The 17,959-nt window shown below is 33.6% G+C and overlaps 1 protein-coding gene across 2 annotated transcripts in view; it reads left to right on the top strand.

Moving 5' to 3' along the window:
- Nucleotides 1-17,959, top strand: part of CNTN5 (contactin 5) — a 1,331,129-nt gene that overhangs the window by 588,383 nt on the left and 724,787 nt on the right. The gene's annotated exons all lie outside the window — the stretch shown is intronic.

The raw sequence follows: 17,959 nt of genomic DNA on the forward strand, positions 1-17,959 counted from the left end.
TATGAAAATACTTATACAAAGGACATAGCAAAAAGTAAATCAGGAATAAAATCAGGCAAGAAGCAGACCATAAAGATAGCTGGGATAAGAAGAGAAAGAAAAAGTACCGAGAATATGCAGCAAAAAAGATTGAAATTTTAATTTTTATTCTGGTATTAAATATAAAAAACTAAAAACCTTATAGAAAAGTAATGTCAAGATATATTTGACAAAATATGATTTACCATTTTTCTTCTGAGGATAATAGATACTTGCTAATTTGTGATTTGATGGAATAAAAAAGCGTCCACTAAAGTTCAGTTTATCAAATGAAATGAAATGAAGGATTATTTGCACAAATATATTTTAGAATAAATATTTTGTATGTAAATTATTAATTTGTAGTTTGGCTAATTTTAGATCTTTAAAATCTAGATTTTGCTAAAAATAATGGAATAAGAGTCAAAATGCTTCCTGACTTATTTTTTCTGCATTGTTACAACTACAGAATAATTATGAAACTCGATTATAGCTATATTGTGTGTGAATTACGTTTTCAAAAGAATAGCAAAGTTTTATATGTGTTTGAAATATTCATTTTCTGTTAGTCAAAATAAACTTCTTGAAAGTTGAAGAATTTAGGCTAGGTGGCTTTAATCATTTTTTAATCCAAATGTAGCAACAAGCTGTAATGCCATTATTTCATATAGGCATTATACTCTTATGTGCTTGTTTTTACTATATCAATTCCAGATATCTGTAAGAAGTATTTTCATTCATTGAAATTTACTTTTGTCATGTACACAGAATCGTTTCTCAGGATTCAGAATCAACTCATAATAACAGTGAAACAAATAATCCAGAGTAAAGGGAAAAATAAACATGGTTTTCTCAAGTTCAAGCTTTCATACTTATATTTTGCTTTTCTCATTGTAGCATGAGTGGAGGGATGGTGGGAGCCGCAAATAGCTGACTTAAGGATTACAGCTCTTAGCAAGACTTGTCTCGGTGGCTTGAGAGATCACATATACTCTTTGGCTGTTTAAGGGAAGAAAAAGGCAATGAATTGGATTAGTGATTCTTAGCTTTAGGGGATGGGAGGAGTTAGAGCTGCCAGGTGGAAAGGAATCCAGTATCCGCTGTGCATCTCCCAGTTCTCTGGCTTTGCTAGATGTTTCTGTGACAATCTGTTACAGATCTTTGCTCCTCGATCCAGGTGCTTAAATGCTAATAATAAAAATTTGTGTTGTGAGACTGGAACTGTGGAACTGATGGGAAGTAACCCTATTTTCTTAGGCCATTGCCTTTTTTTTTTTTTCCTTACGCTCCACTTGATAAATAACTTGGCAGCAATAGCAACACAAAGCACACCCTGTAAAGAAGTATCCCCTTTTTCTGTAAGCTTATAATCCTTATGATGAACTTTCTCAAGAACAAGGTGGAATTTAAGTTTTTCCTAAGAATGGTCATAGTGTTGTATACGTGTGTGTGTGCATGTGTGTGTAGGTAGGGAGGTAGATAAATATAGATATAATACTGTATCTATTTTACTATACATATCTATTATATATAACAATATAGATAATGGTATATATCATAAATACATAAAAATATATATTATATAGATATAAAATGTATATAAGAAAATGTATCTTGCCGAGGAAGAGTGAATAAGAAAAGTAAAATTTACCAAGACTGATTATTTGATAAATAAGAAATCATAAATAGTTGAAACTACTATTTATATTTGTTCTTGTTTGCAAATGAGAGGATCTGATTCATTTGTTATTGTGCTCTAATTGTCCTCTTGGCTTTTGGACATCTTGAAACTGACTATTTTTACTACCAAAATTACATTTCTACGTTTTGTTAATAGGTTTTCTTTACAAAATCACAAGATTAGAATTTAACTTCAAGTTAGTATAACCCACCTTTTTAAGAAGAATTTTTGGTGAAAATTTACTCAATTATTACTGATTTTATGAAACCTAATCCACAATTTTCCTACCTTTATTTGGATAAATAGTGATATCCCTTCTTCTGTGATTATAGCCCAACTACTGAAACTGACTTGTTCTTTTGATTTATTTTTTGGGGGGGCTTTTTGTTTTGAAATAATTAGGAATTCACAGGAAGTTGCCAAGAATAGTACAGAGAAGACCTATGTACACTTCAACTAGTTACCCCTACTGGTGTTAATAGTATGTTGTGTAATTATAGTACAATATCACATTCAGGAAATTGACATTGATAAACTCCACACACTTTATTTAGATTTTACATGTGTTTATTTTTTTTATTTTTTTTGGAAAAGAGTCTCACTCTATGGCCCAGATTGGAGTGCAGTGGCAAGATCTCGGCTAACTGCAACCTCCACCTGTCACACTCAAGCAATCCTCCCACGTCATCCTCCTGAGTAGCTGGGATTACAGGAACATGCCACCATGCCCAGTTAATATTTCCAGAGACAGGGTTTTGCCATTTTGCTCAGGCTGGTCTTGAACTCCTGGGCTCAAGTAATTTGCTCTCCTCAGCCTCCCAAAGTGCTGGGATTACAGGTGTAATCCCAATGTACAGGTGTAAGCCACCATGTCTGGCCTAGATTTTACACATTCCATGACTGTTCTAGGTGCACTTACCTATGTAAGCATTGTATGTTTTTAATTCTATGCAGCTGTATGACATATATAGATTTGAGTAAGTAAAAATATAGAATTATTCTATCACTTCAAGAATAACTCTTGCTACCCTTCTATAATTCTGCTGTGTTCCCTCTACTGCATTGGCCTTTCCGATGTTGCAGTCCATTAGAGATAAAAATGACATGTAAGATATTAATAATAATCAATAGTCTAAGCTCTGAAGTCAGACTACTTGATTCTGCACCCTGGCTTTACACTTCATGTAAAGTGTAAAGTTCATATGACTTTGAACTTAATCTCCTTAAACATCAGTTTTCTTAACTATAATGTGAGTATATTATGCCATGTACTTCATGGTGTTAAGATCAAATAATTCTAATAATTAACTATGATGGAAATTATTATGTTTGTCACTGCCTAGTGAATTACCCATATTCTCTACTAGATTATAAGATAGAGATACGAATATAATATGGATATTCTCTTCTTACAATTTAGTAGAGAATGTGGATAATAGACTATTATAAGGCAGGGTAAGAGTTAGTGGAGATTGCTGTGGCAAAACCTATGAAGAAATTTAGGGAAAGAATGTGAGGAACTGATTATTGGAGGAAGTGATAAAAACTGATATAGGTGATGACTACGTGGGAGGTAAAGAAGGTGAAATACTTTTCAAAGAGTGTAGGGGCTGGGATTAATGAAAGCATAGGTCCTTTAAAAAACCGTCAATTGTGGCTTGGTGTGGTGGCTCACGCCTGCAATCCTGGCACTTTGGGAGTCCGAGGTGGGTGAATCACCTGAGATCAGGAGTTAGAGACCAGCCTCGCCAATATGGCAAATCCTGGTCTCTACTAAGAATACAAAAATTAGCCAGGCATGGTGGCGCGTGCTTGTTATCCCAGCTACTCAGGAGGCTGAGGAAGGAGAATTGCTTGAACCCAGGAGGTGGAGGTTGCAGCAAGACAAGATTGTGCCATTGTATGCTAGCCTGGGCAACAGAGCAAGACTCTGTCTCGAGGATATTCGAGATGATAATTTTAAAAGAAATGCCTGAAACTTGGCACAGGTCTGGAAAGCGGTTCTCTAATTTTTGGTCTCGGTACACCTTTATGCTGTTAAAAATTATGCTTACAGAGCTTTTATCAGTACTATATTAGATGTCAGATTTCATATTATAAAACATGTATTTAAAACAACACATTAATATGAAAAAAATGTTGGAAATTGAATAGTCTTCATGAAAATTCTTATAAACTAACTGTAGGCAGGAACATAGTGGGTGGAAGTACTTCCATTGCTTTCAACTGGGCAATGATTTGATATGCCAATCATTTTACAAATATATGGTAAGTATATTGATTCATCACTTGATTGATCACTCACATTTTCATGTATCTAAGCTTCATCTTCTATGTAATCTACATGAAAGCAGATAACCAAATTTAACTGTTCTTTGTCACCTACCAGAAGAGGAAATTAGTATGTTAAGAATTTCTATTTTCAGCACAAAGTTTCACTCAATAGATGCTGCTATTTTTCAGTCATAGTGATTTACTCAGAAAAACTAAAATGATTAAACCTGTCAGTTCTTCTAACACACGGACAATAAATAAGATAAACATATATTCTGGTTAACCTGGGACTGTTCCTTATGTCTCTTGTACCAGGCTTGTAACATCTCATACTTTCACTCTCAGAATATCCGGGTTTTCTAATTTTCCATGATGTGATAATTATGCATTGCCTGCCTGTACCAACATATCTCATGTACCCCATAAGTAAATATATATACCTACTATCTGCAAAAATTAAAAATAAAAAATTTCAAAGGAGTATCTAGGATTGGATACTAAACTATTTGTTGAACCTGGCCATAATGCACAACTTTGTCAGAAGTTTTAAATAATGAGTCTGATTTCACATGTCAAATGAACATCTAGATCATGTGAAGAAAATAATTAATAGACATTTCAATGAAAGCTTATAAAATCATTTAATATCAGCAAGTGAAAAAAAAAAAGAGTGCAGCATTGTCAATAGAATGCTTTTACTTACATTATCCCATTTGTCCCATTCAAGATGATGAAAACTGACTCCATCAAAATGCTTAAAATCAGAGTTTTTTTCCTCATCAAAACAAAAATCACAAAACTGTATTAGATTTTAACAATGTTATTTATAGATCCTAAAATATTTCTATTTGGAGATTAATAGAGCCTATATTAAATTCTAAATTTGTCACAAAATTATACAAATTTAATTCTGATTTTGTAAAAAGTATTATAGCTGAATGAGCAACCAATATATTAAGTAATATATATTTCTGTCTGGTATTTTTGTTATGTTTCTACTGTGGTTAAATATACATAACCTAAAATTGGCCATTTTACAATTTCTAAGTATAAAATTGCTTATATTTCACATTTCCATGGAGCTGTCATCACCATCTATCTCTAGAACTTTGTCACCGTCCTGAACTGAAGTTATGCTTGATTGTGATTTTTAAGAGTAGAAAAAGTATTTTTATACTTTTTTGCATCAAAATGAGATTTAAATACATTACTCACGTAATAAATTAATTTTGGAATTCTGTGATCTAGGCCTAGTAAATAAGTTGGTCTTGCCTTAGAGTGAGTTTTAAAGATTAAAAAGTTCTTTCAGGTCTTAAATAAAATGTAAAATACTAAGAAACAAAGCCTAGATCAGTTGAGGGCTCTAAGCAATGTTAATCTATAATTACTTTTCATTAATCATAAATTTTAATATTTTTATAAGTGTTTAAAGTAAATCTGCAGGATCCATATTGGTTAAGAGCAGAGGATAATTATTTGGCTGCAGAACCTTGCCACTTTTAAGCATTAAGCTTGTCCTCAAGGCTAAGTATAATTATTCCCAGTCGTGTTCATTGGTATTTTATTGATAATGAGTTCCAGAACCTCTTAATATTTTTAACCTTGCCTTTATCTCAAAATGTACATTTTAAACTATCTAAATATTATACAATTAAAAGTAAACATACATATTCATTGCCAGCATATAATATTTAACTATAAATATTGCAAATTCTTATGTCTTTCATTTGACATTTCAGTAATATTTTGCTTTTGGAGTAAAGTAAAATAAAAAATGAAAAGTAAGATAAATAAATACAGCTATCCCTAAGATAATTAACTGCATGCCTAATTTTAAAGGCTGATGACCCAGCAGTTAATATCAGTAGAAATCCCAGGAAAGCTAACATGTTGCATATCAAATTGTGGGCATAGAAAATCAAACAATTAAAGCTAGCCCCCGCCCCCTGCCCCGCCCAGCAGCACACAATTTCATAGTGGTTTTCATTTTGAAAAAGCAAGGAACTCGCAAGAATCAGAAAGTAGGTTCCTGAGACTGAGTTATCAAGATATAAAACTGAAATCATCGAACAGTAGCAAGGAAATACACACTAATAGAGACAGAAAAATAAAAACTTTAGAGAAATTTAAGAATTTAATAATTATAGAATTTTCTCTAAATTTTTCTTTACATTTTCTTCTAATGAAATAATTCAATGGATATTTGAAGGCCTATTTTTTTTTCTTTTTTGCATTTACAATAATGCTAGGCAAAAGGAATACAAATGACAGACATAAAGGCTAACTGCATGGAGCACGGAGTCTGTAGTAGAGAACAGGTAACTATAATACAAAGATACGTATTGTAAGGGCCCTGATAGAAGTAGGCACAGTATACTATGGAGCATGTAGGATTGGAACCATTGTTCAGTCATGGCCAGTGATGAAAGACTACCCGAAAGCATTGCATTTAAGTTGAGGTGTTAAATTCGAGTTAACCAGTCAGAGCACAAACGAGCAAAGCAATCAGAGGTAATGATGTGGAAAAGCCTGGAGTCAAAAAACAAATAAGCAAAACCAGTGTACTTGACTGATAGATATAACCAGATTGTAAGTTTTAAGTTACACACAAAAATCTCATCGAAAAATATTTTTTCATATTTAAAGTGAATTACTATATAGAAAGATGCCAAGATTATTTAAAATAGCTACAAGTAATGAGAATACTGTTTTCATTTCAAGAATAATTAATATATCTTCATAATACAAAAAATATTTACTATTAAAATATTTGGGATAATTTTGTACTGCTCTATAATCTGTCAAGAGGGTTTTGAGCAGGTGAACATTACTCCTTTCTAATTTTTCATTGGTAATATTTTGCATTGGTAATAACAAATTATGAATTTGTTCATAATTAAGATTGCAACTATAACATTTCTTCATTAACCTTTTAGTAGGCAAGTTATCCTGAAAATTAGAAAAGTTGATTAGTCACACATGCGAAATTGTCTTCCCAATACTCTTATCTTTGCCCACATAAGTCTAATTGAAAAGTTAGAACATTTACCAGTGACTGTAGAATTATATGGCATGGTTCTATGGCAAGCCTTTAAGCAGAAATGTTGACTACAATTTTTTTAATTGGCACTGCTTATCCACTGACCATTTCCTAAATAGCTGACTGAACTCTCTAACATGATGGATAAAATCTGACTCGTTTTATCTGGAACACTTTAAAACCACACACATTTGAGTGGTTAATATCTAATTCAGTATAGACCCTTTACACAGTGAATCTTTTTTTTTTTTTTTTTTTTTTTTGAGACGGAGTCTCGCTCTGTTGCCCAGGCTAGAGTGCAGTGGCCGGATCTCAGCTCACTGCAAGCTCCGCCTCCCGGGTTTATGCCATTCTCCTGCCTCAGCCTCCCAAGTAGCTGGGATTACAGGCGTCCACCACCTCGCCCGGCTAGTTTTTTGTATTTTTTAGTAGAGACGGGGTTTCACCGGGTTAGCCAGGATGGTCTCGATCTCCTGACCTTGTGATCCGCCCGTCTCGGCCTCCCAAAGTGCTGGGATTACAGGCTTGAGCCACCGCGCCCGGCCCCTACACAGTGAATCTTTTTAAGAGTGTTTTATTTTTTCTCACCTACCAAGGCAGCCATTGAACACATCTTCTATCTGTTGCCTACTACTTGGCTAAGTGAAAATCCTTTTTCATTTACATAACATTTCATTCACATGTAGGATTCAGCAAGTTAATATAATAATTGTATATTTGCAATAGCTGGTGATTATTCCCCTAATTTCGTATCATATATTCCAACTGTTTAAAATGAAATTTACAACAGGTGGCTGTCTTAAGTATAAACAAGCTTGCAATCAATTTGGTTTAATGAAATTAAAACCCTACAGTATGACTAAAGGGAAGAAAGCTTTTGGTTCTCTCCTGAATTCATAATGGAAATGATTGTTCTGGTCTAAAGAGATCATGAAAAACATGGTTGGGCCAAAACACTAGGAAAAGATTTATTCCGTATTAGTCAACACAGTAGAAAAATCTAATTTTCTAGAGAAGATTAAAGACGGCATTTTCAAGTGATGTGGTTTTTTAGGTACTTTATATTGCTGTTGTGTATTGAGTTAAGGTGTGGAATAATAATCACTTTTTCAATGAAAGGAAAATTTAAGCATAGATGCTGAACCAACTTCTCTGAGCTTTTAGTAGAATGCTAATTAACAGATATGGTAATCTAAATTTCATTGTATGCTTAGCTTTGGGAACAGGTGTTATAGCATTGATTATTCAATGAAAAGGCCAGTTCCCTGGAAAGGTTATACACATGACTTTTGCTAACTTGTTAATTGATTTTCCCCGTGGTATTCTGTTTCACCTTTTTATTAGAAAACAAAACAAAACAAAAATGCCGAGTGAACCTGCATGCTCTTTTTCAAAAGTTTTTAATGGCTCTCCAACCAATGCTCCAACATTACTGGGTCCCTATACAGTCCTCTCGCTTGTAACTTTATATTAGTGTCTCACTCAATTAGAATGACTCTACATTCTGTTAAAATCACCAGGCTTCATTTGCTCTTGAGAGTAGCATTGCCTTCTTTGTTGTAGATAGCAGTACATTGTTCATCTTTTGAGATCCATTTCAATGTTACCGCTATTTCATGAAGGTGTTCCTGATAATCTCCCCTTCCTAGTGATTTCTTCCGAGTTACAGGTGTTCTTGGAACTATTTGCCACTTAAAATTGTATTAGTTTGGGTCCTTTCAGCTGTAGGTGATTAAACCTCACTAAAAATAGTTTATACCACAAAAAATGTGGGGAATTATTGACCCAAGTTACTGCGAAGTTCAAGGAGTAGCCATAATTCAAGTTCAACTGGATCCCTGGGCTCAAATTACATGGTCAAGATACTCTCTTTATCTTTCACTAAGTTTTGCTTTTCTTTGCATGAACTTGACTCTCAGCCACTTCATCCCCAGTAGGATGGCACTGGTACTCAACAGTCTTGCCAAGCTTACATTCTTAGAAGGTACCATGCATTTTCCCAAATATTTCAACAATGTATCTAAGAAAATTGCTGATTACATTAGCATATTTTGTTACATAACCTCTCCACAGATAAATTACTGTGACAAAGAAAATGAAGAAAGCCGTATTCTCACCCACAAACCCAGGTTCTCAGGTCTACTCCAAGAATGTCATGAGTTGAGAAAAGGGAGGCATAGTTCCATAAAAGAAATCTGCACTAGTTTTACCAACAAACAGTAGTGGAGAAAAAGATTTAGCAGAGAAAGATAAAATAAAAGCTGTGCAGTAAGATATCTATATTTGTATTTATTTGTACTGATACATATTATTTGATTTATAAATTGATGTTGGGGTGCGTATTTTATTAATCTGGATAGCTATCAAAAGCTTCGTTTCTAACATACATCATTTAAATAACTGTAGTTATCATTTAAAAATACTGTTTAATGAAGACGTTACCGAAACTTGTAAGTTAAGGGTGAGAAGTTGATATTCTGTTTTCAGTTGGTGAAACTTTGGTGATCAAGAGATAAAATTGTATCTCAGTATACTAAGAACTAAAGAAAAGTTAACAGGAAAAATGTATGGTTATCTTCTGAACCCTCATTTTATCAACATGTCTCCTCATAGGCTTCTCCTTACAGTAGTATAATGAATGTATTTTGTACTGTGTACTTACCCATATGGAGTGGTCATTGAAAGCAGAACCTATTTCTCGGTGCCCTTCTGTGTATGCATTGCCTAGATCAGTACCTTATCTATATAATACTTGTTTTAATTACTGTTCCTTATAAAAGTGAAACATTTTCAAATAAAAGTACCGCCTGTATTAAAGGATTATTTTGTTTACTTCTGTCTTAAGTAGTCTGACTCTCAACATTTGAGCAGTTTAGAAGCTGTCCTAATTGACTAGTCATTTCATGTCCACTGAATTTATAAGTTGCATTTGTTTTTTGAGCTCACTTCAAATAATCTTTGAGTTTCTAGGTAAGTGTTAATCCTCCTTATCAGATGAGATGGTGGGTTTTGAGAGTGAAAACATAAAATTTGAGAAAAAGAACAATTTTTGACCATATATTGCCAGAACAAGTTTTTGCTTTAGTCAGTTTATTTGACTAAATTTCATTTTAGCTTTCTTTTCTCATTTTCAATAGATAGCTGTAACGTTCTTGTATATATGAGAAAGCATAACATGGTGAAATCCATTCTGAGAAGCCCCTCTGCCACAGGCAGCAGGGTTATTATTAAGCTCTTGGCAAATGTGGCCGATACATGCCTGATGGTGATACACTGTTGCCTGTACAGAAACTTCATCTTTCTCCAAATATAGCTCATTGCTTCTGCAAATACAGGCCATCAGTCACAGGGAGAGAATATGGAGATGGTTTAGAAACACATCACCCCTAAAGGGAGAATGTAGAAAAACAGTTCAAACCCATGCCTGCTGGTGCTGACACCATGGTGTTAGTTTCACTTGACATAGGAGAGCAATATCAGTTACCTGAGATGCTCTTTTGTTTACCGTGTAGTGATTGCCCTTTCATTCTGCCTAGTATCTAGTCCAGTGTTGGACACATGGCAGGAGAGTAAATAATTGTTCCAGAATTAATGAAAGATTATCTATTGGTTAAAGTCATCCTGCAGGACAGGAAATAGATTAAGTGCCTTTTTCTTTTATACTCATCTGCTATTGAATTTCACAGTGATCCGTTGTTTGTCCAAATCCATTTCTTGTTTGGCTTTTCTACTGAACGATGAGAATTAGCCTAGTGGAAGAATGCAGGTGGGTGCTATGAGTGAGCAAACAACTTTTGTTCCCTGTAAGTCACTAAGCCTCAAAGCAACTGTGTTTCAGGAGGAAAAGAAAACATTATTTGGAGGGTCATGAGTCTAAATAGAAGAGAAACGTCACCAGTAACATGATTCTTTCCCCCTCAGTGTAGATTCTACTAATACTGGCTCTTTCCTAGTATATTTGAATTATTTTTAAATTTATATTCTGTGAGATTCAATATAGAGAAAGGAAATATCAATGTGCATTATTGTAGAGACTGTACCAAAGGATTTCTTAATGGTCAAAATACATTAAAATATGTACATATTTTATCTAATCATTAGAAGTCATTTTCATTTCCCCCAGAAATTTAACAGCTATTAATAATAAATGACTATGGAAGTGCATCATTAAATCTTATAAAGACCTTTTTCTGTGTATATATCCCATCACTTTTCTTCAGGTGAGGTAATGAAACTATTGAATCCTTTATCATATTCAATTAAAAAGGTATTGATAGATTGTTTCATGAAAGGTACTTTTTAAATATTTCATGATGAGGTAAGAAGTAAAAAGATGAGTAAAATATGATCTTTACATTAAGTCTCATGAGCTCATGGTAAGGGCAAGATATACATATATGTGTATCTCTATATATCCACACACACATAAATCTAATGAAATTTAGGATTAATATGTATTCTCAAACATAAGAGGAGGTCAAAGCAGGGAAATACATAAAGTGGGAGCAGAAAGAGGCCAACTTCATGAAATCATGAGGGAGGCTGTGAAGGACACACAGGGATGTATTAAGTGGTGAAAGGGAGAATGAAGAGAAGTGCTGTAGAAGTTGCAGGAAGGAGGAGTCATGCAAGCGAAGACATGCACAGAGGGTGACACTGATCCCGACTCTATGGACGGGGATTAATTCAGCCTTATGGAAACACAGATTTTCTGTAGGGGACTAATGAGAATTGACAGTGGAGAGGTTTCTTGGATCCAAATTGTTCAGTGCCTCAGACTTGGTGAAGAGGTTTTAAGAAATTTGTTGGAACATGAGAAACTACTTTCTTTAACATCACAGAATAATAGAATGACACTTTAAAGACTGTTTTAGCAGAAGTATTCAGAGTATTTATAGATGTTTTTGCCTTGTTGATTTAGTTCGATGCAGCTGAAATGCCTCCTCTTTACATCTCTGCTTCTCCAAATCCTGCCTATCCCTCAAGACCAGTGCAAGTGTTGCCTTCTTCAAGAAGTCTTCTATTGCCCTGCCAGGCTGAAGGAATCACTGCTAGAGATTGCAGTGCTGGCTTTCCGCATGTAATTGCAAACATTTTTAGTATGTCATTTTATTTTTTTATATAAAGTACTATATATTAGGGTAAAGCTCTATGTAATCTAAAACATGAATCACTGACATCTTAAGACAGACCTAGAAAGTACTACGTTGTGAGAACATACTGTGTGTTTCAAAGTAGTTAGAAGAGAAAACTTGAAATATTCACAACACAGTGAAACGATAAATACTTAAGGTGCCAGATGCCCCAAATACTCTGACTTGATCATGATACATTCTATGCAGATGGAAAATGTAGGTTCATTTAGAAAGCATTTCTGTATAATTCCACAATGCTCAGGAGGGTGAAGAAAATGGTAAATAATAACGTACCATTTCTCAGCTATATTATCCTTAGTCAACTCAGCCTCATTGTTCAATTTTCCATAGTTTCCTTTTCTCCATGTAGTTTCAGATGAGAATCTGCCAAGAATCATGCAAGACTTGGAAAGCAGAAGCGGAGAGGTTAGTTGCAGAAAGGTTGGCGGATAGAAGCCTGTCTCTTGATAGGCTTGCTCTTCCGTGTTGCCGGCAGTGAAAATTGTTGGTGCCTACACTCCATGACATTGCCAAGATTTGTCACTGACCATGTGAATGACTAGATCTTAGCAGCTGTATCCCTTGCGTTACTTTCTTAGCCCTTGCAACAGTTTTTAAAGCCTCTGTTTCTTTATATTGAACATTTCCAAACTGAACTACCTAAAGTGGCTTGTAGCTTTTTTTTTTCTTAATGAAAATTTGACTTGATACAACTTCTATTACAAAAATTATTCTTACTGTAGTTGAAGGTTTATCTAATGAGTAATACCGAACATGATTAAGGTTACAAAATGGAAAAAATATGCTTTTGAGGGTGAGAAAAACTACTCTGCATTGAGATAGTAAAACCCAGTTCCTGTTACAAGTGAAAATAATTTAAAAATAACACCTCAAGGTTATCACGTAGACTATAACCCCACTGGGGAATTCTAGAAGAAACACATACTTCAGAATTAATTTATTATAGGAGTGAGGGAAATGAGCTGTTTATACACCCACTCTTTTCAAGCATTAAAGTAAGCTCAGGTGGCATTAATTACCAAGCACTGCCCTAAAAATGTAGCTGAAGGCCAGAAAAGGCTCTCATGCACTTGTCGGTCTTTAATATCTGGGCCAGCCAGATATTTAAAGGGCAAGACCTGAAAGGATATAAATGGAGCACTGACAAGTCTTGTGCAGACAGGTTAAACATTTTATTTATCTCAGGATTCCCCATATCATGAAGATTATTCCTCTGTTCCTAGGTTTGGTGACCATTCGCCAAAGTAAAATTGTATATCAGATGGGTAACTTGGCTACTAGATCAGGGAAGCACATTCAGCTACAAATTGTAAGCATTTCATTCTTACTTGTGTTGGATTACTTTGATTTAAACAACGTGTTTGGTAGAATGAACCCCTGGATTTAATCAGGCAAAAGTCTTAATGTGTTCATTGGTTACACAAGGTCTCTTGCAGCCTTAAAAGGAGCAATTAGAGTATTCATTTCAGCATCAACTTGGTTCAAATTGCAGGCAAATTGAAGTCTAATTTATTTTATAATTTATCATCATTATCACTCACCATGTAACTAGGAAACTTAGCAGTGGTATTTTTAGGGTAAACATTGGACCCAGCTAGAAATCTCGTTGCCTCTGCATTATGTTTTGTTTTCTTAACTATTTTTAAGAGGCAACACTGCCTAGGAGAGGCAACTCTAGATTGAAACACCACATCTTTAATGAAAACATAACCTCACTTATTTCTAGTACTTGGGAAATTATGCCAGTCTTAAAGTAAAGCATCTGTTATTCCTGAGATAATGTCGCATGATTTAATCAACCTCCAGTGCTTTGTAAAATTGGTCTCCCAGTTGGCCACGAGGTATCGTGTATCATATACAGATACTACTAATACAGCCAAAAGATGTACATAAAAATCTGAATTATGCCTATCTACACACATTTCCATGGGCCAAGAGATAGAAACTGACACACACACACACACACACACGAAGAGATAAAGGATATTTATCAACATTGAATATAACAGCTCATAAATAATACTTATAGGTAAGAATATATTCAGTGAGCTAACAAAGGCATAGGGAAATACATTGGCATCAATTCTGTTTCATGTTTTTCCTGCTTTGTCAGGGAAATGGAATTGCATCTAAATAATGGCCTTCCCATATATTTTAGAAGCAAAGTTGTTTACAAACCTCAAACGAGTAAAAGCTATCACCAGTTAATTTGTAGACAATTTACTGTTAAGATAATTGAGATAGTGGCACTTGCTTGTGAGAGCATTATTGGAAAAAATCTGGTAGACTCAGCACGTATTCACAAGTACAAATTAAATACTAAAACAAAAAGTCAACTTTTAGAACTATTAATTGCTCCTGAAACTTGCCTTATTACTCACAGAACAAATAATAAATATGTTGGGACAATGCCAGAAATTACAGGCCTAATAATGAAGAGAATGCAAAGTTTATTACTGTTAGGATAGTAAGAGGCAAAAAATCATAATTTATTTTGTAGCCACAAAATTATTATGTAAAAGATTAAATTTATCAAGGCATTTTGGATTGTTCCTTGGCGTGAGAAATTCGTGATAAATAATTTAAAACAATATTTCACTAGATGGTGAGATTTTATTCTTGTCTGTATTTGGACTAGAGTCCCAAAGTTTAAAAGGTAGTTTCCTCTAAATTCTAAAAACCTTTGTTTGAGGACTTTACTCTTTTGGAACAGACATTTTCTCAGGATCTGTTAAAAAATGACCCAAACGGTCTTATTACCACACAGTCATCTATTAATATCCTTGTTCCTAGTCTATATAGTTAAACAAGTATTAGCATATTAAGGGGATAAGATGAGAAAGGAGTGATCGGGGTACAGGATTTATGGGGAAAGTATATTAAAAATCAAAATTATTGGATTTTTCTCTAATCAAAAAATTAACAATTGATACACATGCAATTTTTTAAAAAAGTTTAATACTTACAACCTGACATTTATGTAAATATTTTGATGACACAATTATACAGAGCCTATTGCTAGGTTCTATAAAAATATAAAATGAGATAATTGATTTCTTGGCATTTTGTATAATTTCAGTCAAATAAATGTTAAAGTGAGGACTGATTCATATTTTAATATGGTAATACTTGATATAAAATATTTGTATGCTCAGACTATTCAATAAAAAAGGTTCTAATAGACATTTCCAAATTAGTTTTAATTTAATGGAGGTGAATTGATGATATGCATGGATCTACGCTGTGGGAGATATAAAAACATAACAATTGATAATTCCCATCCTAGACTGAAAAAAATCAAGTGATTTAAATACCTATCAATAGGTATGTAATTAAATTATAATCAATTCATTAAAATAAGAAAGATGGGTTTGTGCTGATTAAAAATAATTTCAAAAATCTTTGGTTTTAAGACAAGTTTCAAAATATACTTTGCTTATGGATGTATACATACATATCTACAATATTGTTGGAAATATCATTTAAAAAATTAACAGTAATTGCCTCTGGGGAACAGTCTTCAGGACATCAGGGTGGCAGGGTTTATGAGGAGACTTTCCTTCTAATCTGTCTAATCTTCTGTCTTCTGACAGTCTAATCTGTCCTATGTTGAATTCTTGTAATCATGTGAACATGGTTTGCATTAATTTTCTGACCATGGATTCATAGGTGACTCGAATGATTACATTAGTTGTCTTTCACCACCCCACACCCCCATAACAACCACCATGCCTCATCCCCTGTTTCACACAATTCAGACACATGGCCACATGGGATATAGAACACAAATTTCTCAAGACAAAATCTTCCTATTTCTTAGTCACAATTCATGTCTGCTTTTAATATTTAACTATTCTATGTGCTGGAGTTGGCAATTTATTTCAGCCATGTAACACAAAGTACACATTCTCTATCTGGGGTATACTCTTGGGCCTTAGTAATTTGTGGATTAGATAGCAGAAACTTTATATCAAGTCCTTGACCAATCTCTTAATTATTTACCATGTCAAAGATTCTTTAATGTTGTTGCTTTTATTGCACCCTTGTGGACCATTTGCTAAAAAGCAATTTGCTATTTTGGAGATAAATTAGCTTTATTACTTCCTGTTCATGTACATTGAAAAGCACTGTGGACTGTCACTTTCCCTAACTCATCTCCCATCCTCAGCATCCATGCATCTATTACATCTAAAAGCATTTATTTTTTACATCATAAAAAGGTAGAGTTAGGTTATTTGTCCTGATTAAAAACACAAAATGTTTTTGCTAATTTATCCTTCAGAATTGCTGGGTTTTATTTCCATGAAATTAATCATGACAAATCAACAAGAAGCACAATGAGTGCTTCTCAGTTTATTGGAATACAGTGTTAGTTTGCTTTTTTATGTATGTGGATGATAAGATTTTGAGATTTAATACTGTACTAAATTTCTAGAAACATGGAATTATTGAAACATTTTATTTTTAATAAGATAATGGATAAAAATATTCTTCTTACCTTAAATAACTTTGATATGTTTCAGACCCATATAATGAGCTATTTATGTGCAGTGTAATATCAGCCTGTATAGTAATAGCATTGGTAAAATACAGAGTGCATTATCAGGTTACTTAACAGGCTGCTTGAATTAGTAAAGAACAAAGTCAATAATATAAATATTTTTAATTATAAAAATGTTATTGAAAATTATAATGCTGAAAATTGTAGTTAAACTGTTTTTATTATATGCTAAAGTTTATTATGTCCTGTTTATATTTATTTCCTTTTAATTCAATTGTATTTACTTTTTTGTAATTAATAATGTTACATTGCTAAGCAGTACTAAGTTTTTAGTAGTATCATGTCAGTCATTTCAAATACTTTTTTTTTTTTTTTACTTTGTCAGAATAAAGCTGACTAATTGATATTGTCACACTCATTGGGAAAACACACACACACACATACACTGAAGTTCAGAGAAGTTAAATGATTTGTATAGGGTAACACAGCAAGTAACTGGAATCTAGTAGTCTCCCCTTATTAGCAGTTTTGCTTTCTGTGGTTGTAGTTAACTGTGGTTACTTGTGGTCTGAAAATACGTGCATACAGTACAAGAAGATACTTTGAGAGATAGACAACATTCATGTAACTTTTATTACAGTATCTTGTTATAATTGTTCTAGTTTTGTTGTCAGTTATGTTGTTCTTACTGTACCTAACTTATGAATTAAATTTTATCATAGGAAGAACATGTGTAGAGGAAGAAAAAAATAGTAATATAGAAAGTTTGGTACATCCATGGTTTCAGGTGTCCCCTGGGGGACTTAGAAGGTATACCCTGTGAATAAGTGGGGATTACTGTATCTGAAATACAAACTAAGATTTGTCTGATTATACAAACCATCTTAAAATCTTCTTATAATTTAGTGCTAAAATGTAATATATAACTATGTACATGTAATCTAATGTATCTAAATGTTGAGATAAAATATACTGTAAATGTTCATAGTAATTATTAAATTTGTAATAATGCAAGTATCTTTATAGCTTTTCTCAGTGAACTGTAACTAGAGTTCTGTGATTACTCTTAGGGTAAACATGTCATTTTTCCCATTTCACAGCTGAAGTACAGGGGTTGGAACACTCAGCCAAGGTGAGAATGATTTTGAATGACTCCAAAGGCCCAGGATTACACAGACAGAAATCTATGGGTTGTGTCTTACTAGGGAGTCCTCTACTCTTGAAATCCCTTTCTTTCTTTATTTGTACCCCAAATTGATTTTTACTCTAATACCACAGGCTTTTGGCTT

Source organism: Theropithecus gelada, chromosome 14, assembly GCF_003255815.1.
Source record: "Theropithecus gelada isolate Dixy chromosome 14, Tgel_1.0, whole genome shotgun sequence".
NCBI lineage: Eukaryota > Metazoa > Chordata > Mammalia > Primates > Cercopithecidae > Theropithecus > Theropithecus gelada.